General features: G+C 43.7%; 2 long non-coding RNA genes across 2 annotated transcripts in view; one reads left to right on the top strand and one right to left on the bottom strand.

The window, feature by feature from the left end:
* LOC133224976 (uncharacterized) overlaps positions 1-27,991 on the top strand; it is a 269,398-nt gene that overhangs the window by 130,131 nt on the left and 111,276 nt on the right. The gene's annotated exons all lie outside the window — the stretch shown is intronic.
* LOC133224960 (uncharacterized) lies at positions 9,544-22,015 on the bottom strand. The gene is made up of 3 exons (XR_009728980.1): positions 21,727-22,015; positions 10,415-10,553; positions 9,544-9,681 (listed from the first exon to the last, which is right to left on the bottom strand). It is a non-coding gene; the product is annotated as an uncharacterized LOC133224960 (long non-coding RNA).

The following is a 27,991-nucleotide window of genomic DNA, read 5'->3' as shown; positions in this document are numbered from 1 at the left end:
TCTGTAGACCCAACTGTTCATGAATGAGTAATCAGAGAGGATACATTCTATGTGATCTTTTACTGATCTCATCTATTGATGGTTTAAAATGTAAAGCCTGGACTTCACAAAGTTCTACAAGGGAAAACAAATGCTCAACAGGACAATTAATTGAGACTCTACCATGGAGTTTGAAGACTCAGTTTGAAGACTCCTACTTTGAAGTATAAGTGAAGTTAAATCTGTGGCATCTGGGGGGTGCTGAAACTTTCCATTGTTCAGTGAGGACAGCACAACTTGTGTCCAACTATTTTCCATTCCTTCATATGGTAGCACCCAACTGGGGCACCAGTAGTAGAGTTAACTTCACTGAACTGACCAAGCTGCTCAGCTCCAGGCAGTTCTTATTGTAGATTAGGTCTCTTTTGCCAGCTTGCAGCTTATACAGGGCTGAGTGCCAAACGCTGGCACAAGGCATTTATGCTGCTGGAGATTCATGATGACAGGACACAGAAAAGCTCAGATTCAGAAACCCTATCAGACCTGACCATGCCAGAAGGAACGTTATAATAAGCGAAAGTTAGAGTTTAAAAAGCCCTTTCTAATAATAAGATTTATTGCTTATAATATTGCATTTAATGACTACTTTAACACAAGGGTAAGTGTAATAAAGTAAAACATAATATTGCGTTTAAAAATTCTCCCTCATTCAACACTTAAAGTCCATGGAAAAACTTGTCCTGGACTTAGAGGCTTTGGGTGGGACATCACCAGGTTCCAACTTTTGACCCTCTACCTATATAGTAATATACAACTGATGATCCATTCAATCACCTTATGTCAAGAGCTCCATCTGATTTCCAAACTAGAGAAGGGTATAAATAATAACAAAGCTGTACAGGGCTTTATATTGAAGCTGCTTGGGAGAGGTGGTTGAGAAACTGGAGAAAGCGTTCAGTGATATTTTGGGATTCCACTGTGCTAAACACTGATATTTGCTGCCAATGTCACGCTCAGTCTTGTTATCATTTTGGTACAGCACAGTAAAGCTGAACTGAATTATTGTAATTAAATTATTGTTGTTATGTAAAAGCTGACTGCTTTGCATTGCTTTTCATATTATACAATACAAAGCACTTATTACATAAAGCAACCAATCATACAAAACAAAAATCCTTTCCAGAAAAGCCTTCTTGTTTAAAGCGTGATCAAATGCTAAAAGCCTCTGTAAGGAGCAAGTAAAGTTTGTGAACAAGATTTATTTCTCTACAAACTAACTTATTTTCCATTCCAGTCCAAAAAAAGAAATCATCACCTTTTCCTGTTGATAAATTTCAGGATCAAAATGCCAAGTCATGGGTGGGTTAGGAAAATCTTGTTTATAATCAAAGCCTTGGCCACCTTCCTACATTTTTTACATTTTAATTATACACTACATTGGCATCCTACTATAAAGACATTACTTTCTGGAAACTCCCAACTATTTACATGACTAAGACTTAATTGAATCAAGGATTCTTGCCCTTTCTTCTCTCTTCTTTTCTTTTTTTTTTTTTGTATAAAGAACCATCATTATAATTCCTTGCTGCAGAGAACATTCCTTTGCTCCTGTTGGATGCTGGTAGCAAACATAAACAAGACTTTTGTCCTCATGCAGTATTTAAGACACGTGGTCAAAAGTATCAGGATCGATATCTGTCAAGGAGCTGTTAATAGTTGCTGCCACCTTAGATTAATGATGCCTATATAACCCATGTAGGTGTCCAACTTTAGTGGTTTTCCACTGACTGGAAGAATGTAGATACGGCTTTGGTACCTACCTGTGGGCATTAATCCCCACTAATCCAGAGTGTCTGAACTGGGGTTTACTGCAGTTTTACTAATTCATTGGGTAAAAAGTTAGCTGAGATTACATTTTCAAGTAGCCTTTGGGAAGGAAAACTGAAGGTCATTTTGTTCCATGAGGAACACCAGTAAAATCCATAGGTGTACTCAGTGAAGCCCATAAAGACAAGCATGCTGCCTGAGGGCATTCTATTAGAAGCAGAGGAAAATGCAGGATGCTGGATGTTCACTTAGCTCTGCTAAAGCCTCAGCACTATCTCTTCAAAAGAGGGATGGGCTGCAGGACTTCTGCCCTGTGTTCATTGCTTCGATGTGAAATCTCCCCTGCTCAGTGTGTGTCATGGATGTGATTTAATTCTCCTTAAGAAGGCAAAAAGCCAGACAAAAGCATTTGTAAGGTGCTCCAAGGCTTGCTTTTCCAAGCATTAAAAATGAAGATGACAGCACTTGCTCATTTAACCAAAATGTAGTGAAAATTATATGTCTGCATACAAAAATATTATTGCACTCTTATCTTCTCCCCATTATAAGACAAATTCTAACTCTGGTAATTACAGCTGTGCCTCTCTTTTTCCTAGCTGTTTCAAGGGGTCCAACTCACTTCTCATCACAGTTTCTTGTCCTGAGAAACTCAAAACGAAAGGTACTGTTGAATCGGAAAATATTATCATTACAATAATTGTCATAAGGAATTGGATTTGTACAAAACTATAAAGCAAAACACACTGAGATGATTCATTATGCATCACATGGAGAAAGACGTAATGTTGTTAATATGGGAGAACAGATGTGTCTATGTATTTTAAGTATCTCTTTTTCTTTTCTTTTCTCTGATGAAAAGTTGGTGTTTTTTTAAATGAAAAAAGGGAAAAAAACCCCAACAAACAAAGGAAGAAAAACTCAACCTGATCTTGATTACTGGTACTATTGAGAAAGTTCATTGGGAAATGAAAGCAGTCACTGCTGTTGCCATTAATCTCATTTTATGTTAGTTTGGCTTTTACTGCAGAAAGTAAAAACTCTGGGGTTTTCTTTCATACCCAGTCCCATATGTGAGTTAAAGCAAAGCTGACAAGCAAGTCCTTGACATAACCTCACGCATGCTGTGGTTAGGAGCTGTAGAGCAGCAATGGCCCAGATGTGATTTCCTCACTTTATTCAGATTAATTGGGCTTTAATTAAAAACGCCACACTTTGTTTTGTTTCATTTTAAAGGGACACAGTTAAGGGGGATCATTCCTTAGTTATCTGCATCTTTTGAATGGTAAAGCTCTTTTGATGTGTGGGAGAAACAAAGTTCATCGTTCTTCCATTCTGTCAGACCTCAAGCATTTGGTGCAGGGACTGAAAATGCGCTCATGGGTTAAAGTGGTCTATAGAATACACTGTACTTTTAAACATGATCGCACTCGCACCTTTCCTGTAGGACTGAGGCCAGTTTGTCACTAATGGCTCAATACTGCATCCTGAGTGACCGAACTCGCTCTCCAGTGGCTCAGTACTGCAGACACTACATATTTTAATATCCTTTACTCCACAGACCAGTGGAAGAGAGATGTATAGAATTTCTGAGATGATCTTTCTGGATTTTAAAATTATATGGCACACTTATACAGTGGAGGTGCTCCTTATGAATCCCGGAGGACTTCTTTGAAATGCACAAGATTGTTCCTGTCTGTATTACACAAGGAGCTGCCTCCTCTATTTACTGTGCTGGGGAAAAGGAGTCAGTGTAGCCCCTTGACTATCTGCTTTTAAGATCTAAGTTAAAGACTAAATTTCAATAACCCTCAGACAATTCAGAGCTGAAAATGGGTAGGAAGCCATTTGAGTAGATGGGATCTGGTTCCAGAAGTAATTTAGGGGAGCAGAAGTTATGGCAGAGTGTGACCCTCCAAAGGAAACACTTTGGAAAACATCCTATTCACAAAACATCTCATGGTGTGGAAGAGCATCCATGCCCTCTGTCTGCTACCTGTGCTTTTTTGCTGTTAAGGAAGAGAAAAGCCAGAGGCTCCATGTCAGCAGAGATTTAATTGCTGATCATTTCAGAGGTGATGGAAAGCGTTGAGTAGCCCCAGGGTGGTACATCAGGGACAGGTCCATGTTCAGTGATGCCCACTGGGATGGTGGGCATGAACCTGGGATGCCTCCAGAGCTCAGCAGAGCGATGAGCATCCTCCTTGAGCAGGATGCTGTGCACTGCATCCACAGCCCATCCAGTCAGACCTGACCCTGCACTCATGGATGTGGCTGGCTCACATGGACAAACCTCATGTGCCACAGCTTGGTAACCCTCATGATTACCCTCATAATTACTAGTTAGATACTCTTTCACAAGCACCCAATGACTTGCTAGGTCTCAGCCACTGTTGGAAGTGATGACTTTTTAATGGCAACCAGCATGCTTGAAAAGTTCCCTGAGATTGAACAATATTCTGGAGACAGACACATCCCCAGGGAGCAGCTGCCTGCCCTCTCATTGCTCAAATATTGAGGTTAATTGGGGAAGTGGAGAGCTTGCAATTGCCACTACAGTTTGAAGATATCTACATGCTTGTTTTTAGTGTTTTGTTTTAGATCCCTGTAAAAATACTGATGCAAGTTTTAGCTGTTAATCACACATCTTAATATTTGGCAGCAAGTTTATCCTATGTACTGTAACTGAGCCTTGAACAAGATTTCCACTTCGTTTTGTTTGCTTACTTGGTAGTGCAGATAGGAGTGGGAAGATGCTGAAAATGAAAACTCTATTTAGGCCACATAATCTCCTTCATTAAGTATCACTGATGCTGGATAAGGCTCACTTGGGGACCTATTAATGGAAACACATCTGCTGTGTTCATAATAATAAAAGGCTGGCTATAAAGTGATTAATTGCTGTTAACAGAAGCAGGCTCTGCTTTGGGAAGGCAAATATGTGGCACATTAGGATGCACAAAGCACTCCAGGCACAGGGAGGCATTGCACAGGCGAGCACAGTTTGGTTTGCAACACTGCGAGGGCAGCTCAAAGGGTTGTCTATGCCAGGGTGGGTCACATTGGGCCACCCAGCCTGTGGCTGAGAATCCCACCTCTCCCAGACATTCCCAAGGAAAGAGCTAACTGGAAAAGAAGCATCACTGCCTTTTTTCTGATGCAAATGCATTTTATTAGCAGTATTTGCATTACGGTAGTCACAAGAGACCCTAATCAAACTGGGGCCCTCTTGTGTTAGACACTGTCCAGATGCATAATATAAACCAGCTCTTCCTTTTAAGAACTTAAAGGCTTGCAGATAAGCCAGAGCATGGGAAGGAAAAACCAGACATGAAGTGGGGAAATGCCATGACCTGCTTGAATTTTTGGAAGACAACTGAGATCTCCTAGGTCTCAATTTAGGATTATTGAACTGTACCTTCTTTAGGACTGGAAAATGAAGCAGAGAGAACATGAACATACAGCCTTCGGCAGAGCCATGCTGCCTTGTGCCTGTAGAGTATCTGGCATCGGGGGACTAAGCAACTCAGCAAGAAAGAAAACACTTGTATCGGAAGATGCTCGGATGCTTGAACAAAGAGATCAGAAACATTCCCAGCTTACAGTGACTGTAAGAAGGCATGTCATACCCTTTCAAATGGGGAGAAAGTCTGAGCCAGAATGGCAGGAAAATAAGGCTTATTTCCAGGCAGTATGCTAGCACATTGATTAGAGTCCAGATGGAGATAAAAAGGCTAGAGATCCGATGCACAGTGCTGGAATTGTATGTTTCTGTAGAAGATCTAATGTATTCATGCTGTCAGGTCACATACATTAGACCTAGAAACCTGATGTTTTCTTTCTTCTTTTTTTCCCCCTTTTTTGGAAGCACTTTGAGCAAATATATTGAATGAGACGTTTGCAAGCATGGAGCCCATTAATAACACAAGCCGAATGCAATGCTGCAGTCTCATTCATACTGCTCTTGGGAGCCAAGGAAATTAAAATCCTATATGTTTCTTTTCTGCACTGGGGAAATCAAAGCCAAACCATGAGATGGGGCTGATTAGAGACAGGTGAAATGTCTGTTTGTTTTTAGAGCTTTACAGCTCTCATTTTGATAGTCCCTAGATTTTCCAAGTGCATTCTGCAGATACCAGAGCGATGGCTGTAAGAGAAGAAAACAAGCCTGAAGACCATCTGAGAACCAGGACCTTTTCAGATGCCAAAGAACAAAAGATGCTCCAGTAAAGGCTCCCTGCTGACAGCTGCTGGAGACGCCCGTCTTATACTCACTGTATTCCTCACGCCACAGATTTGTGAGGCTGTGAACCTGCAGTCCCATTTCTGTTAACATGACAATAAAAAAAACCTTCCACGAGTCTAACAGAATGAGGAAACAGTAAACTGGACGATAATGATGCAATTGTGCATATGCACAATACTGTGTACATCAGATGAACTCACTTATACATGGATATGTTGTGACTATATATAACACACATCTTATTCAAGGTGCACAAAGAGACGTGTCTGTGCATGTATAACCCTTGGTACTGATCCTTCTCCAGGCAACCACTGCAGATCAGGATGCAGACATCCATCAGTTAAGTATTAAGTGGGCAGACAGACATCAAAATGACTTTGTCACGAAACTGGTGTTCGCATCTAAATAGATATAAATGGTCTTGGTTTATAAATGCTTCCTTCAGTCAACCTCCTATGACATCCTAGGCTTGCTAACGTTCCTTTTATTGCCACCATCTGATTGTATAACTCTACTGATAGCAGCTCTTCATATTGCATCGATTACAAAGAGAACAGGAAAATGAACAAAATGTACTCATTCTGTTTATAGTTTCAGCTATAATTTTGTGGCCCTCCTTGGACGCCTTAGCAGAAGAATCAGATGCACTTTTCTCCATGTTTGGCAGCATGATCATAATTTGGCTGGGAGCTGTGTCCAAGTTTACTCAGCTCTTGTGCTCGCCTGCTTTCACAAATGGCTTTTTTTAGAACATGGAAGATAGACAGGGCTCCTAATGCAACTGTTGAGACATAGCAGGAGCTTCTATTAAATAGACAATTTCCGAAGCACAGAGGTTGTTCATCATCCCTTGATAACCACCCACTGATGTGTGACGGGGTATGAAGGTTCAGACATGATATATGAGGAAGGTGGATGATGGTGTACCTGGCAGAGGTTGTATTTACCCATCTAGTTCAAAGCACAGGGTTATTCCTATTCATCAAGGTACGCGTAGGTCACAGCCTGCTTCTATTAACAAAACCTTACTCCCTTCCCCATCTCAGCCTTGCTTTTACTTCATTTAAAGGGTTGAGGTGGACAGTTGACTCATTTTCAGCTGTGAAAAAGCTGGTTTCTTGCTTTCCTGTACTTTGGTCAATTCAGTGGTGGATGACTCGAGATTAGAGTAGCCTGATTACGTTAGAAGGTAAATGTGAATCTGATCTTTTCAGAAGCAGACAGAGAACAGAAAAAGAACATTCTGTATCTCTCCTTCCATTATAAGAATTCCTATTTAAATCTAAATAGTTTTTATACAATCAGTTATTTGCTTTAGGGACAAGCGGTAGAAATCTCATTCATACAGCAAGGAAACCCTTTTGACCAGTGGATTCACTCCTTAGAAAGCTAGTGCCTGTCTTGCACAATTATCTGCCTCAGATATAAGGGGCGGGGGGGGGGGGGGAGAAAGTAGTTTGGTAAAACTCTAACACTGAGAATGTAACTGTGTGCAAATTGGGCTGGAATATGTTTTTTGCTAAGAGCTAAGCCAAAGGATTGTATGAGGATAATCCCTAAAGAAGAACCATTCTGGTCCATTCTTGTGCACTGCTGCTGGAAAGTGTGCACCAAAGTTCCCATGGGAATGTGGGGTTTTCCTCTATCACTACCAAATTTCTCTGTATAAGGCTATGTAAAAGGGCTAAAATTTTCTCTGTATAAGGCTATGTAAAAGGGCTAAAGAGGAAGGAAAATTGACCCCAGTTTCCTCAGTTTCCCTGTTTGCTGAATGGCCGTATTCAAACCCAGGCACCAATCCTGATTTTGTTTTGTTTCCATAGTTTTTGTTGACTGAGGTTTCTCTTAAAGAGATTTCATAGCATTTTTTCCCAGGCCAAAACCTCCCATCATGCTTGCAGTGTTCCATTAGCCTAATGATGTACATAAACTGCAGAGAGAGAGATAAGGCAAGATAATGAGCGAAAATACCCAACCTATTAACAAGCTACTATGATAATAAAGGTAGTGGAGGACTAGAACACTGTAGATGTCACTTGTGTATGTGCCAACTGATGCCAGCCCAACACCCATCAGTATGAATGAACCTGCCTTCGATCAACCGATCAACCGTACAGTCTGGGAAGTTTTTGTCCAGTCTTATTTTCTAAGACAAGGCAAAAATTTGTCATTGGCAAAATAAAGATTAAATAAAGCATGAGTAATGTGTATGTAGATCTGGAAGATATCTTGGCACTGAGATCAATTTCCTGCTCTGACGGATTTAGAAGTGCTCAGGTTCCTGCTGTGACTGGAAAGTTGCTTCAGAACATCTTTCCTGTGATGCTCAGAAACCTCCTTCATGTTTCCACCCTCTATTTACTCACAACCAGTTTGATTTGGGGCCAACATTGTCTTTTAGCTTAAATAATTATCTCCCTTCCCTAGGGGCTTACTTGGACTATTTATAGAAGGCAATCCTTTTCCTAGCCTTTTCCTCCTTTTCCTAGCCTAAACAAAGCTATTTTAGTTTGCCCCCATCTTCCTCTGCACCTGCTCCACTGGCCAGATCCTGGCTGGTCCCTGTATCCCACACAAGGCAAGGACATTCCTTTTCCCTCCTGAACTTAGTATCTGCCTCCCATTTTCAGCTCTTGTTACACTCATGGTTCGTTTATCCTGTGATCTCTAATACAGCCACATCTTTCTTTTCCATTTGCAACCTTTTTTAAGGCCTGTTTATCACAGAAGCCTCTGTTGTTTGCGCTCATCTCATTTCCATGCCATCTTTACCAGCAGAAGGGAGGTATGGGGATGGGCAGTGGTACAGAGGTGCTATTTTGGGATTTATATTGCTATGACAATATGATTTTCCTTATTTACTATTGAAATCCTATAAATAGGCCACTGACACCTCAGCCTGGGCTCATTATCTGTGATCGTTATAGCCTATGACAAGGCACAGGTTCATCTCACCCTCAGACCGTGCCTACAGTCAGACAGAGAGAAGTATGGAGGTGCCTGGTTTTCTTCAAGGAGTGTAAAAGGAGGGAGGGCATGAGCCCAGAATTACTCATGTAGCTTTTAGACACCCTGAAGCCAGACAAGATGAACTTCACTTTTAAGTGTCTACATCAGCAAGGTAGTGATGCCTTTTGGGTATGCCAGGTCTGGCTGCTGAGCAGCAGATCAGGGACTGACAGCAAGTAAATGCCTTTTCTATAGATGCCATTGACTTGGGGCACCTGCACATAAAAAGGGCATGAGAATTTCAAACTTCCCTGAAATCTATTCTTTTATAAGTCTGGTATCAACCACGAGGAAGTGATGTAACACTTCTGAAAATGCCTCTTATTGTGCCTGAACCAAATCTAGTGAATTTGAGCTTGGTCACTGTTAGCCCTGAGCTAAGACACATGTCCTTGTTCTACTCTTATAACAGATCCCCCAGACCAAGGACCAAAGCAACACCTCTTTCCCAGGACCTGGATATCTCTGTTTTGATGAGGATGGGCTGGTCCTCAGTTTCCTTCTGCTTTGACTGCCAAGGGGGGCTGCACTCCTTCACTCTTGCCTTCATAAAACCTGTACATCAGGCAGTCATCACAAGGTGAGCAGCACGTAAATCCTTAGGCTGTTTGTTGTGATGGAATCTGGGCAAGAAAAAGGACTTGGAATTCACGATGGAAAATGTTTTGGAGAGCAGTTACTCTGGGGCAGCAACTTTGTTCAGAAAGAGTAGGAATGAGTTTGGTATACAATAAATCTCTGTAGTTCTGCAGTCTCACTTGTCAGCGCTCCCAACAAGCATCCTCCCCAGTCCAGAGCCTGACAGGTTTAGCTCTGGATACCGTGCCTAGCTGGGCTGTTATGAATTCATTAGATTTTCCTCTTTCCCCCTGTTACTTCCATGCTATGTAAACTGGGAACCTGTAAACTGAAAACATTTCTTCTTGTTTATAGGGAGAGAGACTGTTTCATGTATGGACCCAAACAGCTTCACCCTAGACATTATGTTCACTTCTATGTGCCCCAAGTCAGGGCACTGCCTTTGAAACCTCCTGCTATGAATTTTGAGCCCTTTCCCTGAATATCCCACAAGGCAGATGCCTGAAGAAAACTCCCCCTTCCTGGAAGTGTTATGGAACAGGCAAACTGATGACTTGGGAAAAGAAAAGCCAGTGTCTCCACTGTAAAGTTTGCTAACAAATGTGACCCTGCTGGGCAAGGACTGGTTTAATTTGGCTTCTGAAGCCAGCAGTGAGTTAAGAGCTGCTCAGATGTCTTTGGATCACTTCAGTGAGAGTCTGCTGGCACATTTCAGTACAGTGAAAACACAGCACAAACATTTCAGTGTAGATTATTAGCAGAATGGGAAAAACCTACCGATGTGCAGTGATTAATCTTGTCCCTTGAAATTTGCTTATGCTGTTTCTTTCCTTCTTCAGCCTTTGTTTAAAATCTCCTGCAGGGGTGGAGAGCTGGGAGGACATTTCAAATAGATGGCTCAGTCCCGAACATGCTTCTGAAACAAAAGAAAACATAAAGAAAGCATTTTGAGTCCGACCTTTCATGGGTGTCACCTTGGGTTTAGATCATCTGTTAAAATACAAATCAGTGCTAATAGCTGTGTAGCTAAATATCCAGTTTCTTTCATTTACTAGATCTTCAGTTTATGCTTTAATTCAGCACTCCAACCAAAGTTGGAGTTATTAGAAATCAATATTTCTATTGGATGCATAAGGGTTTGTTTCAAGCGTAGAAGCAGTGGATATGGTCGCTTTGAAAAGCAATTACTTGCAGCAAGGTGGCAGATCTTCTCCTGCAGAAACTGCTCTTCATGGAAAACACCAAAAAGTTTCAGGAAAAAGTGCAGTGTATTTTATCTGAAACCACCAAAGCCATTTTTCCTACTCAGCTTTGTCTTTAAATAAGGAAGTATTGCGCTCTATAGATGGTTTAAGTTAATCATTTCCCCTTACAAACACACTGGGGGACACGTTTCGTTCAGAGAAGCAGCTCAGCGCGATGTGAATGGAAAGCTACCAACTGAAAACAGGAGCAGAGCCTGCAGTTGCAAACCACAGGACTGTGCATGACCTAGGAAGGAAGCAAAAGGATGTTTCCGAAACCCATAGCATATAATAATTCACTTTAATCTTCCGTTGTTGTCTTGCTTCTATGGCTGGGAAAGAAAACCAAACAAAGTCCAACTGAGATTTACTTGAGCCTCTTAGCTTTCTGGCTGTCAGCTGGAGGAGAGCAGTGTTCTTTGAGAGCAATCAGCATAGATAAAGAGCTACCTTTAGGACAGCATTGAATGGGCCATAGAAACCTGTGATTTGCCCTGTGGAAAGAGATTTGGGCACATTATTTCAACAGGCCAGTGTTGGACCAGTTGTAGGGAGATGTCTGCTCCAAGGGCTGGGGACTCCTTGTCTTACAATACCATGAAATGGAAAAATCCAAAATAACTTTTGAAATAAAGCCCTCATTTCATGCAGCAGAGGAGAGATCATGTTCTTAGCAGTAATATGGGACTATGAGCTTTAATGAGTCATTTTCAGCCTCTAATAAGTAGTGCATCACTGAGAGCTTCTGAATTTTTTCCCTCTTTTTCTGTATGTCTCAAGTCGCATTGAGCTGTAGATGCCTGACAGACACCTTCTGGGAGCAAACCAATCAACAACAGATATTCCTTGGTTCCCATTTCCATAGCCTGGTAATGCAGCTTGTGTTACCCAGTCTGGAGAACACCGCTTGCCAAGAGGCGAAAAGCAAATCGCTATTTAAGATATCATCAAGCTCCCATTGGGCCTCATCGCCTCCGACAGATTTCTGAGTCACTAAGAGGAAGTATTTTACTGCTATCCTGTTTGGTCAGCAGGTGGAAGGGAAATAGCTCTCACAAACCCTGGAAAACATTTAACAAGACTTCAATTTCAGCAGAGTCTTAGTCCTTTCGGCCTCAGTCTTACTTCTGGTTTCATGTAGTGCCAGCAGTTTGCTGGAGATTTCAGAGAGGAAGACAACAAGATCCTTGGCATAAATACATTTGTTAACCCTGTGTAATTTTGGTGCTACTTCCCAACTTTTCATCCACTCATATCTTCCCCTCTTCCCTCTTGGTTTTTCCTCCAGTGCTTCAGGGTTTTTACTTGTTCTCTCCAAGATATTTTGCTGCAAGATGAGAACTATTCCATGTTCTTAAAACTACAGGCTAAGGTTTAAAATGGACTTGGGTAGTTCATAAACTTCACAAAAAGGATGATATTCACCCCTAAATGAAAATAGGCTTGGGACATCTTGCTGGGCTCTTCACTTACGTATGTCTCTTCTGTTACTGTTGTTAATCTTCTACCTTTGTTATTATGGCTTTCTAAAAGGTGAGAATAGAATAATCCCACTCCTTAAGCAAGCCTTGAAAATAAATTATCTTTAAAGACCTTTTAGAGCCAATTTTTCCTCACTGTTTATACATTTCTGGTTCAGCAGAAATTCATCTCAGAACAACAATGAAGAAATAGGTCCATTGTTCAGTACAGTATATAAAAGCTCTGAAGTTTCCTTAAGGATGTTCCAAAGCGATACATGATCCTGGGTGCTCAAATCTGAGCTGTATAAGAAACGTTTTAAAATACTCTTAAATAAATGGAGTCACTGGGTCAATTCCAGCCAAGCTGATGAGAGAACAATGTATAATACAGAGAGGGACGCTCTGACCCTCATCATGTGCTTGGTTCTGCAGCTCCATCCAAAGAGAGGATTTGGAAAGCCCTGCGTTGTTTTGACACACACACACACACATTTCATTTTCAGGTTCCACCTGGGATTTGTAGTAGCCACACAGCGAGGAGAGCAATTGTTTTTGTGGTTTCTTTCTGGCTCGGCCACAGGCTGATGCACCAGGAGTCTTACGAGAAACTCTGCTTTGTTGGGATTTCCTGCATGATTCTGCACACAAAAGCAGCCCAAGCGATACAGCTGACACGGTTATTGGAACCTGCAGATGATTTTCCCAACACAGATTGATTTGGGAACCTCTGCTTTTCACCCACTACTCTTTGTTACATCCTACGTACTTCCTGTACGATATAACCTGGACATACTCTTTTATGGAATAACACTGTTATGAAGTGCCATTGTATTGTGCTAAAGCACTGAGAGCTATATTTCGATTGCCAGGAAGAGATTTCAAGTTACTGAGATTTAACAAGTTACCATACACCAGCTGAGCTGTAGGAAATCTCCATATGTGCTTTTTCTTTGTTTTCTAAATCTGTGGCAAATGCAAACCAAGACATCATGTTTTAAGCCTGTCTCACTGTGTACTGAACAACACTACCTTGCAGTAACCACAGACCATGCTTACACACACTCATGTGGATAAGTAACTCATTGACCACAGGAACAAGGGGTTGAGCATCTTATGCTTAGAAGCACATCTTGAAGTCTCAGGGTTCAGCATATGGCTTCGCATGCAGCACTGGTTAGCAGAGGCAGTGAGTTCTTATCACCTCAAACAGCAACATCCTAAAGCACCAGCTTGTATTTCACAATGACACATGACCCTCTGTGCCCAGCATTGCTAATCTGGCAGCTCATTCATTTCTGTAGTGAACAGCAAATCACTGTAATGCCTTACACTACACCTCTTCCGAACAGTGAGTAAAGGCACACAAAACCCACCCCAAACCCCAACCTCAACCCTAATCCACTTGTTTTGGGCGATTTTGGGTTTGCCAGACAAAACTCTTTGGCTCACTAATGGATCTGCATGGGGCATTTTCATGCTGCTGCTTAGACCAATACTATTGTGGTCTTTACTTTCCTTGGCATCACCTTGGCACCCTTCATTTCCAGTGCTAGAGCAAACCCCTGCACTGGGTAGGGGAAACAAAGTGAAGGAAAAAATGCACTTATAAAGCAAAGCTAGGACAAGTTTGTCAATAGGAAAATATTTACTTTGCATGAACAGAAAAACCTCTTGATTAGAAAAATTACCCACAAAAAACACCCAAACAAGCAAAACCCATACAAACAAAGAGAAATACTAAAGTACTGTGATTACAGTGAGCAAATGAGAATCATTTTTGGATCAAGAACACATCAATGTACTCAGCAATTGAAAAGGAAAGATATTTCATTCTCTTACCAGCCTCATTTTATTTGCACATTGAAGAGGTCAAAGCTGACCGGGTGCTGCACTGAGACTACACTGAGCATACCTTGTGTTTTTCCTGATAAATGTCCATTTTAGACAGCAAGGCTGATGCATCTCTCTATAAAGACTAATGGGAGGAATGCTGCAGGAATCTAGTACCTGATAGACCACTTAGGAAAGCTCTGTCCCTGTGGAGCAGAGAGGGAAGGAACAGGTTCCTCAAAAACCTCTTTCTATGCTTACTTTAAGGCTTTACAGAGCTTTGATATGGTGCTTGGCACAGGCAGATTTTTCCCTTAAATAAAGAGCTGAAATTGCACAAAGCCAGCTGGTGAAATATCCCAGTTTAATTGCAGTAAGAGATGGGACTGAACAAGTTAAATCTGAGTTATTGCAGTATTGCCCCTAAAAGGTTTACTGTATGGGGTGAGTCACGGTGTGGTTTGGTCTGCTGTCTGTGCAGAGTCTGCAGTATTTGATCTCTTGTAGAAGCAGAAGAATCATCAAAGCAAATCAGAACAATGGCTTTATCAAGCCTATGGATCCCACAGAAGGTGAGAAAGCCCCATGAAAGCACCTCCCCACTTGGGCAGCAATATCCTTTCGAGGAAAATTCTTTCCTGATCCCTGCTTTAAAGAAGTTATTTGAGATTAATGTAAAGACCATTTGTCATTTTGGTTATAAGGAAAGGTAATGGCTTTACCAGCTTTTTGCATTGGTTACAAGATTGAGCTTGTATTGTTAGATTTTCTGTTAAGCGCAAAGCAGTGAAGAAAGAGTCTCCTCTATATGGCAAAGCCCAAACTGAGTCACTCATCAATTCACTGCTAATTGTCAAACGTGTTTATTGCATGGGAGAATTGATAACCTGTAATAAGATGTGATGGATTTAGCCAGCTGTGTTTCTACTATTTCAGGCTGGGGTATGTCCAACAGAAACCAAGAAGTTACATGAGTACAAAAGAAGGGGGAAAAAAAAAGGGAAATGAAGTACAGTAGTGTTGATTCAGCAGTGGTGTATTTTCCTCTCCTGATTATTTCTGTAATAACAAGTGCCTGATAAGTGGGTTAAAGACCGACTGAAGGAGATGGGATTGGAAAAGAATTGCCATCATGTTTGTTGATATTCCTCCAGTTAATTTGAAATGTAGGCAAGTCATGGAATAATTTAGACTGGCAAAGAATTGCATGAAGCTTTCCTTCTCGAGCTATGAAAAAAAAAAAACATGCTGTCTGTATTAGTAAGCACACAATGTATTTAGATAAGTAAATGGAGTCAGGATGAATAGTGCCTACATGAGAAATAAATGGAGACAGAATCCATAGTGGAAAAAATGTCTGCTTCTTGCAGACATCTGCATCACCCATGGCACTGGAGCAGCTCAGTGCAGGAGTCATCTATTGGAAAACCCTGGACACAGATCCCTGTGCTTGCCCATCTCTCACAGGATGTCCTTTCCTCTCCAGCTGAAGCTGGAGGTGCCCCTACAGCCCTCTGCCTTTAGGGCATGGCCACTGCGCTACCACAGAGTCCTCCACACACCAATCTGGACATGGCATAAGAACACAGCCAAGGAATATAGCTGGAAGGAGCCAGCTGGAAAGTTCATCTACCAAAACCAGGGAAGGCCCCATAGGGGAGACACTCAGCTCCTGATTTATCAAGGCTTGAGGACAGCATGGTGGCACCCTCATTTGGTGAGCTTCTCTTTATTTTTCCTCTTTCATTAGCAAATTTTGCCCCAATAAAAATCCTGCCAAAAACATCATTGGGAACAACTCACATGATATTTGCAGCTGACCACATCCTCCTCAGTCTCTCTTCATCTTGGCATACTCAGCCTATGAGCTTGCAGAGAACAATTCACCCTTTACCCAACAGGACTTGAATGCAACCACCATTCCCAAGCACTCCAGCTAACATTGAGCATGATCTGTGAAAACATGGTCTTAAAAATCAAAGATGTGCTGATGATGCCTGACTAATGAATGTGTGGTGGCCAAAACTAATGAAACATGACCATGTTAGTCTTAGAGAAATCATAGTGATTAATCACAGAACCAGAGGAGCACACACAATGATAGAAGGCCATGGGCATCTTCACAGAAGACTCAGATGTCTTCCTGGAGGATAATTCATACAGGATGCAAGATTACTGATCTTCATGCACTAAACTTCACGAAGGCTTTTGATCTGTACCACATGGGGTTAGATTAGGAAAGGCATGAAATGTATACAGTCTTTTCAAATGGCAGGAAAACTTCTCCTTGATCACAGCAGAAGATATGAATCAAGAAGATTTCCTTCAGGAAAAGCTCACCATTCAGGGTTTTGACAGTGCCCCCAAATACAATTAGGATGTGGTGAACCTTGCTTTGCTCTTCAGTTCACCTGTGTGAACTGAAATTGGAAGTCGAAACAGCACAGCAGTTTCTTGCATGTATTTTCAGCCTGGATTTCATTAATATCTTCCCTGAGTTGGGATTATTTTGCTTGTGTACAGTGTTCAAATCTGTTCAGGCTTTGTTTGGAAGCAGAAAAACAGTCCTAATGGAGGCACCCCGTGTAACCTAATAGAAAACGATAGTGCTCAACAGCTTTTCTTTTAAACAACCATTAAAGTTTAAAACATAATCAGATCCCACTACAGAATTCTGCAAGTGTTAAAAATAACCCAACAGGAAGCATAAAAGCACTTATTAAATTCTACAAGTATTTACAGTAATTTCTGCATATGACTCTATTAAATTTCCATGGCACGCTCATTTCAACCAAATTCCACAGAATTTTTCCTAAATGGTCAGCTCTTTTCCAGTTTTGATGAATAAAGGAACAAACCAGCCTGCTTCTTATCTGAGATCTGGTTAGAGCAACACCACTGGCTGCAAAACACAGCACAGGCTCTCAAATGGTGAAATTCAGCATGAATCTGTTGCCTTCAAATCCAGGCTCAGGGACCCCAGCTCCTCCTCTGTCTGCTGCTCACCTCAGTAATAAATCCATCTGCTTTTGGCTCCTGGTTTCCACTTGGTCAACGTGTAAAGCTATTGTTTTGAAATTGGGTATATTTTAGTAGCTGTGATATTAGCTGCGCTAGTCCATAAATGATGGGAGGGGTTCCTGAGATGTTATTCCCTCTAATGCTTTCTGCTGGATGCGGATGGGATGGCCAAGGGCTGAGGTCATTGACGCTTTGTGTTTAGCGGGAGAAGGGGAATTTTTGGCTCTTTCCAGCAGGATCGTCTCCCAGTGACTGTCAGGGTTATGCAACTGGATGTCTCCATGGTGCCTGGGAAGCTACAGCCCATCCCTGCTAGAGATGCTCTATTCTGAAATAGACTCTGCATTTCAAAGAATGACATTTGCCATCTTCCCAGACACAAAGGCACAATCATTTCCATCACAGAGCTTGTCTTATCACCCCAGGTTGGGCTGGCCCTGAGGAGCTGCTGTCTAGAGACCACGCAAAGGGGCTGTGAGGATGGGCCATGCTCTGTACAGTCGGTTGCCAAAAATACTTCTGGGAACAAAGGCACTCCTTGATTTTTCTGCAACTGAAGTAAATCTTGGACAAAGAACCCAGAGGGAGCTGTTGGCACACATCATGCAGCCATCAGACAGGAATCCTGCTCCCACATCAGCCAGCTTCTTGACAGGCAGGAGTTTAGAAACCGTTTAGCACATGAAAGCTGGTAAATATGTGCGTATATATATGTATATGAGAGACTTATGCATAAGGAAACTGGCATATCATTTTCCAAAGCTGAAAATGTGTCGCTCAGCCGTAATTGCTAAACAGAGAGCAATCAGAATGATTGCTTTCAAGGCTGTGATAGAAGCCTTCAATGAAGGCTCTTAGACATTCTTGTACACACAGTTGTGGTTTTAATAGGGTGGTTCTGGCTAGCGACTGAATAGATGCAACTGCATGGAAGGGGTGAATGACAGCATATCCTTTTGAAAACTTCACACTATCCTTACAGACTGCAAACTTCCCAAGAGACAAGGCTGTCTTTTGGATGCTGCAATGCAAACAGATGCTCCCCTGCAATTAAACCTGGAGGAGCTGCACATTTGCATTGATTTTGCACTTGCTGGTAGAATTGCTCCAAATTACTCCCAGGCAGTAACTCCGCTGCTTTGGGAGCACAGAGCTGGAGCAGGAAATGCTTTCAACACAGTTGCTTGTTACTTTGCAAGCGTCCTTGGGCCAGGCTGCCTGCCCCCAGCTTCTCTGTGCTGTGAACCACCAGCGTGAGCGATGCCACTTGAATACCACTGAGCACATAAACTCACTAAGCTAAACACAGAGCAGGGATCAAAGGCACCGGGGGGGATCTGCTGTCATCATTTGTGTATCTTCAGCAACTGGTGAATGCTCGGTGAAGGGATGGGTGTTCAGGGAATTGCAGCAGAGATTACAAGGAAGCTTTGACTTCCAGTGTTGTATTGACTTGCCCATTAAGTGCTTGATGGACTTTGGTTTTCTCAGATGAGTTTTCTGCTTGGCACTTCCTCTTCCCTCTAAGTGTGTATTACACAACTCTGCTTGGCTTGCATCTAGCCCTGGCTTTGCTACAGGAAAAGCTTCATATCAGCAGGCCAGGTATATAATAAGGTGTATTCTCCCTGAGTTATTTATGAACTAAGAACACATCCCTTGGCAAGGGACTCTGCCTCATCTCAGACACTATTCCTTAAAAAGCAGCTTCCTGATTTTCCAGATGCAACTTGTGCTTCTAAAACTTTGGATTCTTCTGAAACTTGGGATTTCTGCTCCCAAGTGCCTGGTTCACAGGTCAGGCCGCAGAGGATGGAGATAAGCACAGGCATTTGGAGCAGGGGTGTCACCTCCTCACAGCACTCCATCTCCACGAGCCCTTTACCATCATTTTGCCATCCCACACATCATACAACAGGCCATGAAACCCTCAGAGAGCACTTCCACCAACGCACAGGAAGAGTTGTGTAGCAAATGCAAGCGATAGCTTGTGTTTTGATTTTGTACTCCATAAAAGTCCATTCCATCTTGGAAAGAGAAACAAAGAAGTGGGGAATCCAACTGTATCCCTTGGAAACCACTCAATAGACTCCAGAGGAGGATCAAGTCTCCATAATGCAATAAAGCAGACAAATGAAAAAGGATTCTGCAGTCAAGGTATAGTCCAAATTTCCTCCATGTCAATGGGAAGTCACTGGCCTCTAGTCAAGAATATGCCTTGTGCTGACCAAAGAAGTAATGCACAGGATCAGATGCTGAGCAGTTTTGGAAAGACTGTACAGAAGGAGAATAAAGGGCTAAACTGATAATCCTATCAGGAAAATACAACTTAATCTGGAGCTACATTTGAAAGGCTGAATCCAACTCATAGCAAATTCACCTCTATCTGCTCGTGGTGCTGACAGCAGAATTGGCTGCCCAATGTTTTGTGCCTAATTACCTGCATTACAGCGAAGTGCACAGCTTTTCTTAGAAGAGAACTTTTCTGTCCTTCTGAAAGTTTAATCCCCATAAGAGGATTTCCATCCTGTCCTTGGCAGCGTCAGGAATCAGGATTTTCACATCGCCTTCAGCAGAAAAAGGAACTATATATTCGCATCTGCACGCTGGTGCTTAGCAGGAGCTCCTTGCACAAAGCTCCTTGGAGCCAGCAGGAACCCAAGCCAAGTTTCACTCCAGTTTAGTGCCCTTTCTTTTCACTGTTTCCCATTCTTTGCTTTTGTCTCTGTTTCTCCTAGAGACTCCCCATGGCCTGTAAATGGCACATTGCTGGGAATTAAACCTTTTGGGTGCTGAATTACAATAAGCGCTAAGGGCATCACTAAGGGCTGCAGCCAGGCTGCCAGCAGGGCACTGGAGCAGCGCAGCAGCATCCTGACCCATGGCAACGAGCTTACAGATGTCCAAGTAACATGGTTTTACCTTAGTGGATTCAAAAAGAGTACCCGTGTTCTGGAAGGAGCAGCCCCAGTAAGCCTGGTTTATAGTTTTATCATATGTATGAGGAACATAACTAAAAGCACAGATGCTTATCTAACTGAGCCCACAAGCACCCACAGCAAATAAAAAAGCCATTCATTCACTCATCTTTGCTGTCACTGAAGGAAGCTCACTAACCATCCACAGTAAATAGAGACTTTTTACAGGAGTGAGGATGGCACCTCTGGACTAACTCTTTTTCCCAAGGATACACATTGCTATTCAGTGCGATTCCCAGTCTGGCACCTAACCCAACTCTATCAGACCCACACAAATCAATGGGATAAATCTGCTGGATCAATTAGCTGCCACAGCAAAGCACTATACACTGATGAGGCTGTGGTGAGCCTGCATTAACCAGTGGTGTTCATTAAGCTACCGGCCTCACTGGTGTGAAGTGCCATGTAATGAGAAATTAAACTCGTCAGTGCCTCTGCTGTGAGGTCATCAGGCAGCAAATAATCATGGGGGCACAAAACCAGCAGCTCACAGTTGGATGCACTTGGTTTTTATGTGCTTTAAAGGAGCTCTGTTCTTTAAAGTCTTCTTCATAGGAGGAGCTCCCCCCAGACCAGCCAAGAGGCCCATTTCCAGCAGAGGTGAAGGTGCTGGGCAATAAGCAAGGAAACACCCCACCATGGATACAGCTGGAGGGCAGTGATGGATGCTCCCTAAAGGGTGAGTGGGAACAAGCTGGCCCTGAGCTGCTCATCTGCCACCTCCCTTTCCCATTCAGTAGTAAAAGGTATAAACAAGCTGTATGGGGGAAACAGTAGGTATAGAGACAGCAGAAAGATATAAAAGTGGGGGACTCATGCCAGATACAACAGAACATGATGTTCTGGGAGCCCTGACTGTCCTCTTCAGCTTTCAAACTCTTGTGTGGCACCGGATCTGTCTTTAAAGCTGTTTGCAAAGCATCTGCTGCCCTGACAGTGCTGTATGTAGTGAGGAAAGGCAAACACAAAACAAGCTTGAGCCACTCCAGGGCTTGAAGCTGCCCAGTAAAAATAAGGTGAAGCACCACTCAGCTCTCCATACAACAGAAGCAGTTCTTGGAAATGAATGAAGGGAAATAAAGTGCGTGTTCATTTGTGCAGTGCATAACAGGGAGGCTTTGTGAGAGGAAAGCATTCAAATCCAGGGCTTCATAAGAGCAGCTATGAAGTTATCTCCTTACTGTGGGGCTCTGTACATCTGCAAGGTGCTGTTGGTTGCCATAGCAGGGCCACATCCCACCCCAGGACACTGGGAAGAGCCATTGGCAGGCTGCAGGGACTGTGCCTGCAGGATAAGCTTTAAAGCAACACAAGCAGCCCAGTGGCTGCAGATCACCCAGACCCCAAACATTGCATCAGTGCTGGGCTTTAGCAAAATGCACCCCAAAAAGGGGCTCTGCCACACATGTGCAGCACAATTCCCTCCCTGGAAGAAACAGCTCCTGGCAATGCTGGAATGGGACAACGCTCCAACCACACCAAGCAGGGCAGAGCCAGCCTCTCTTTGCTCCCAAACTGCCCTCAACTGCCATAACTGACTGCAAGTTGCTTACCTTTAGGAGAGAGCAGCACAGCACACGAGTCCTCCAGTCAGTGAGCTGCAGACCTTATAATAAAAGCTTTTTATAAAGGCTATATCTATTCAAACTTCTTTTATCACCCCATTGCAGCACTGCTAAATGCCTCCTATCTCCTGAACCAATCTGGCCTTCTTCAAACTACTGAGCCCGAGCAACAAGCACAGAATAAACCTTCTCCACTGAGGAAGCCTTTACCTTTTTGTGCTGTATTTATGAAGTGGCTGTGGTCCTTCAAGAAACAGCAACGAGCTCTCTGCACACTGGAACCACAACGTATCTTGCTTAGCACATATGTAGTTTGTTAATGGGGTAATGTAAGCATGATTGGCTGCAGATGTGGCAGCAGGCTCAAGCACTGGGTCTGCATCAGAATTCCTTTAAGGTTGCTAATATAGCAAACTGATTAATTAGCCTGCAAAGCATCTGACTTCCAGCTTTTGTGGCAGTATCTGGTGGAATATGCAGTCACTTGACAGTGAGGAGGGGAAGCAGCATGTGAGATGCCATGCATACCGCAGTGAGCAGATTGGGTTCTTTGACCAGCAAAATAAACATTTCAGGTCTGATCGGAAAACATCTTGTTTGGAGATCACTGCAGGGTAATTCCATGCAGGAAAAGCAGAAAACACAGCTGCCACCTCCTCGCTCCACTGCTCACAACAACAGTTTAGGGGTTGGAAGGGGCAAAACGGGCAGGTTTGGGAATAATTTGGCAAGTCTGAGGTCGGATGTGCAGCACGAGGAATTGGAGCCAGGTTCTCAGTCATGCTCAGCCTCCTGCTCTTCCTCACTTGTGGAAAAAGATCAACCCTCCAAATCCTTGTGTTTGCACCAGTGCAGTGGGAGAGCATCCTGGCCTTCAGCAGTGCTGCTGGGGTCTTTGCCTGCATCCTGCCTCCTGCACAATGGCATTATCGGAGGGTTTCTGCCTGCAGGGCAAGGCAGCAGCTTGTTTCAATAAAGCTATTTGCTCAGAGGAAGCTTATTAATCCTCACTGAGTGCTGGACCAGCGCAGACATGGAATGACGAAGGAGTTTAAACGCTGGGGAAGCGCAGTCAACCTGTAAACAGGAAGTGAAAAGAAAGAATTCCTAAATCCCAAGGCATGGCCTGTGCTTAATCACCCACCACAGACTCAGCTGCCATCACTCTGCTGCACTTTCCTCACCAGAGCCAACCAAGGCTTTCGTGTCTTGTCCTTGGTACAGCCCCTGGTAGCAGGTAAATCCTGGTAGCTCCATAAGCATCAGCATCACCGCTGGCACATCTTTAATCCCCACCTCAGTGCCGTATTACACTTGCTTTTGTGTTATCACTCTTTAGTTCAGCTTGTGGTGGTTTCCTACCAGGCTGTGCAAATGCATGGAGGAAATCATGACACCTAACACTTGAATAAGCCACTGCTTCCTCCCAGTGCCACCATGGTGGTGATGGATCCCATCCTGCACATCGGGGGTTTTGCCCCCAGAAAGCTTTTCTCTGGCCTTGGGCATTGTGGGGCATGGCAGCAACTGCTCATGCCCTCTGCTGGTTGGATTCCTGGGAGTTCGAGGGGTTTTGTGCAATGATCTGTTTTAGGAATACATGCATTTAATTCAGCCCTGCAAAGGGCCGGGGTTGTGGAAGAGCTGGGTGCCCTCCTGAAGGAGAGGTGCAAGACAGGCTTATAACATTTATAGCAGGTTTGGACATACAGCATCCCATCGATTGGCTTAAGCATCAAACTGTGAGAGTGGGAGAGGGCAGGAAAGGAATCCAGCTAGGGACAGCCATAGACCAGCACAGCAGGACAGCATGCAGGATGTGATAGTGGTCATATGTTAGCAATGCCCAAGCACCAAACTCAGAGCAGGAGCTTGGGATTGAATTAACAGGGTTTGTGCTACATTTATCTGAACCTATTGTGCCCAACGTGGGAGTTTGATCCCATGGGATGCTGCAGCTCGAAGACCTTGAGGGTGGAAAGCTGTGCTAACTGTGTATTGTGGTGAGCAACAGGAAAAGCCTGGACATGGAGCGGGGAAAGAAACCTCTGTGCAGACATCGTATTGCAGCAAATCCCCAAACCACTTGGGCATCTCCCACCAACCCTATCAGGAAGGCCAGCCAGTGTCAGCTCCTTGGGCAGGCTCAAACCTCTGTGCTTGCACTCGTATAACCCCCTCCATGGAAATCATGACCTGAAATGAGCAGACATTTGTGTAGCTATTGAAATAGAGTGGAGAACAGTGATTTGTCTAAGGTCGTCAGAGGTGGTTGCCAAATCGTGACTTGATCTCACAGCCCCCACATGGGACCTTCTACCAGATCGGGCATTGTGGCTCGTGTGAGCCCTTTGCTTTGACTAAACCCAAGTGGGTGTTGCTGGAACAAGCCCCAGGGACACGTTTTTGGGCAGGCTTGGGGTGGCAGTAGCAGGGACGGAGCCAAGGGGCTGACTCATGGTGCTGAGCCCCTGCCAGCACCGCCGGCTCCCGCTGGCTGCAGCGCTGAGAGAGTTCTCGGTGTTTCTCCCTCTTCCCTTTCGGCACAGGAATCGTTACTCATTCCCACACAATGCCAGGTACGTTTTATTGTGGAACGGGCAATGACACGGAGCGGCTGGGCATGGGAAGGCAACTGATTGAAACGCTGCATTTCCTACATGACTTCAAATTATAACAATCCCAGATATTAAGATTTTGGCATCGGGAACAGTTCGGAGGATAATTATGTGCTATGATCTAATTTTTGGGATCTGCGCTGATTGCCAAATCTCTACGGCTTTCCTGTCTCCCTCGAGAGCAGTCCAAGCTGCAGGTTCCTTTTAACTCTCACATCCCCAGGCCTGTCCTGACTTCTTTCCTCTTTCTTTTCCCATCTTTCTCTTGAGACTTTTGGGAAAGCTTCTATCCAAACCTGGACGAAGTCAGGCTCTTCTTCTAATGTCCTTATCACTGTAATTCACGGGAAGGGAAAGTAAATTAGGATAAAGTTGGCATCTTTTGGATTTTGTGCACCATTTGATTCCAAAAGTTGACGCTCCTGCAGATGTAATAACTGATGTCAGTGTCAGGGTCTTATGGATGTACACACAGAAAACCCCACCTAAAATGACTGAAGCGCCGTTTTCCTATGTCTTTGTCAGAAAAGAACAAATATGCAAGTCGGGAGAATTGCAGCATCCCAGAAGCAATGTCCCCTGGGAATGAAGCACTTGTAAAGGGTCTCTATACATGTGGAGAAGTGGGGTCTTCAGAGGGACAATGGAGCTTCACTGTTCTATGTGCTGCTTTGGACTCCTGGTGCCACCACGCTTCCTTTTAGTCTCAGATCCCCCAGGCTGAGGCATTCTCAGCTTCACTGCAGTCCCTAACAGTGGCTGCTGCCTTCACACTCATTTTGCTCTGTGTAAGCAGCTCAGCAAACACAAAGCACAGGGGAAATACTTCTTTATATCCCTGCAACATGCAGCAAAGTCTCTTTCAGGCTGTGCTCACATTCGTGCTGTTGCAGCTAAAATTGCCCTGGGTATTCTCTGTGCTGTGATTCACTCCTTTGCACCAAACTGAACGCGTTTGAAAAGCTGGTTCACTTTCTATGCCTGATGTGAGGCTTTGTGTATACCCTCAGTAGTGAACCTCAGCAGCCAAGTGACAAGCAGGGGAGGACACAACAGTTTTAAGCTGTGTGTGATGTCTTTAGGAGCAGTCAATGACAACGGGGCAGCACTACACAGAGCCCCTGAGAAGGTGCACACCTGAGCCCCTAGGACATCAAACTGGGTGCAGCTTGTGTTTGTGGGTTTCCTCCTGGTATTCAGTAAGGGCATTGCTGTTAACATCCTCTTGTTTCAGTTTTCAGCTTATAATCTTTAAGGTGACCACGTTTTGGGCATCACTGAAGCTGATTATGTTGGTTGTCACAAAGCTGATTGTTGTGTCTACAGGAATTAGAATTGATTTGTAAACCATCCATAAACAAAGAGCCTTAAAGGCATGGATGTCTCTAGGTACCCTGTGGGCCATTCACTAGAAGATTCAAACATACAGAGATGGCAGGTCTGCCTTATTTCATGGAATCACTGAATCATGGAATGGTTTGGGTTGGAAAGGACCTTAAAGCTCATCCAGTTGCAACGCTTTGCCAGGGCAGGGGCACCTTCCACTCAATCAGGCAAAAAGGCAGGGTAAAGACCACATTCTAATGTGGGGTTTGACTTGGGGCATTTCAATGTGAGGAGGCTTTGCTTCATTCTGTCTAAAAAATACTCCATTTCTAGCAGCAACAGCCCCTTTACAAGTCCCCCCATCCCTGCATGGTTGAGCAGAACATTTCCCAGCTCCATCAGCAGCCTCAGACCTTGCTCTGGGGCACTGGTGGATGCACAGGCAAGGTACAACAGCTCTGAGAGCGCGCCTGCCTGCACTGCCCAAGCTTGCTTCAGTAAATTCATCCTCATTTCCTGATAGAACAAACCACCCCCCTCAGGCTGCTTCTAGAGAAGAAAAAAAGAAATCAATCAAATACTAAGCCCATGTTAAAATAAACAACACACAGCGAAAATCTGTTTTCCCTTGTTTTGCTTAGTAGGAAGTCAGCAGCTTCGACAGGGCTTTGATGTGGGGATACACATTTGATGTCAGCAGTGCTGACAGACAGGCCTCAGAAGGCTCCGGAGGAGGGTTTGAGTTCACACAAACACTCCCACGTTCATGTATGTCTGTGCAAGGGCATCCCAATTGCCTGAACCTGCAAAACCCAGACCCTGCACTGCATGGGGATGGGGTCCCGCAGGCATCTGCATTAGATCCCAACACAAAACCTGATGTGCATGGGTTATTCCATTTCCCTTTGGTTCCTGTTGTGGCTGGAGATTATAACACAAAGTGTTAACAACAGAAGAGAACCCCCCCTTCCCCTCCAAGGCATGGGAGCTGCTCTGATTTTGCAGAGGTTTGATCTGCACCTCTGTGAAGACTCAGGTGAATGTAAAAGCCCAGGAGCCTACAGGGGCTTTTTAAAACATGAGATCTCCTGAGCAAAGAGCCAAGAAACATCCCACAGTCATCTACAGCGATGTTCAAAGCGGGAGAAAAAAGCTCTGGCTTTCTTCTTTACTGAATGCTTGAGGCTGCACAGATCCTGGGGTTTGCTTACCATGATGCCACTGTAATAAGCATAATATTATACTCAATAATATATAATAATTAATGTATTACTGCATAATAAGGTGCTACCCTCTCCTCAGCTCTGCTGAAAAGCCTTTTCTAAGTATCTTCCATCTAAAGCTACTCAGATCAGAAGGAATTCTCCTGGAGCTTCAGGAGTCCCTCTGCAGACAGAGCCCCGTGACTGCCCCCGCTCACCTCCACCATACTGACTGCAAATGGCCAGCTCTCAAAACTCTATGAAAACACATAAAAAGGGTAAATAGATCTTGACATCAGCCCAGCAGGACCCTTCACATTCGGGTGACACCACCCTTATTAAAAGTGAAGCTTTTGTGCCTGGGCTGGAACCAAGCAACCTTTCATTCCCAGGACTTTTCAAACAAGAGCCACTTGTACCAAGCTGTTGCTTGACCATAGGGATGGTTTCTGTTGACACCAGATGGTTTTCATAGAGCTCAATATTTTTGTCCTGAAATAATAACACTGCCGACTGTGAATGAATTAAATTGACTCAACCCTCACTTTCCTACCGATTATAGTGAGTTATGAATGACTCTTGACTAAGAGAATCTCCCTTCTTGGTGCTAGAAGATATATTTGCCTTGTGGCCAGCTCTACACTATTTGATTCATAGATCTATAACTTACATAATTAGAGGGGATTTTTTTTTCAGAGCTTTAACTCAAAGTGGTTTCTTTTTTCTTTGAAATCACGTGGAAAGTGCAGATGATGGATTTTCCCTCCATCTATTTTCAGCCCTCTAATAACGAGTCTCACTTGCAGCTTTCTAACCTGCACCCTCACCCTACATTAACTCAGGAACTCTCCCCATTCCAAACACACTCCATCTGAGCTGAAATAGACTTTAGATCTTCTAAGATACTGATCAGCCTTCACCCCTGCAGAGACAGTGTGAGACTCAGAAACCTCTTAACAAATTTAGGCATACGGTGATTTTTCCCCATTGAAATCCAAACCCACAGCAGCAGATTTTATATGCAGAACGGACCATGAGAGTGTTACCAGCAGAAACCATTGTGCAATGAACACTACATTGCTGTTGCCAAAACATAGGTCTTGGTTA

The sequence above is a fragment of the Neopsephotus bourkii genome, unplaced genomic scaffold (assembly GCF_033783945.1).
Source record: "Neopsephotus bourkii isolate Nb327-2 ecotype Australia unplaced genomic scaffold, CSIRO-AGI_Nbou_v1 NB_1749, whole genome shotgun sequence".
Classification (NCBI taxonomy): Eukaryota; Metazoa; Chordata; class Aves; order Psittaciformes; family Psittacidae; genus Neopsephotus; species Neopsephotus bourkii.
The sequence above is the reverse complement of the archived record's forward strand: the minus strand, read 5'-3'. Positions and strand labels throughout refer to the sequence as shown.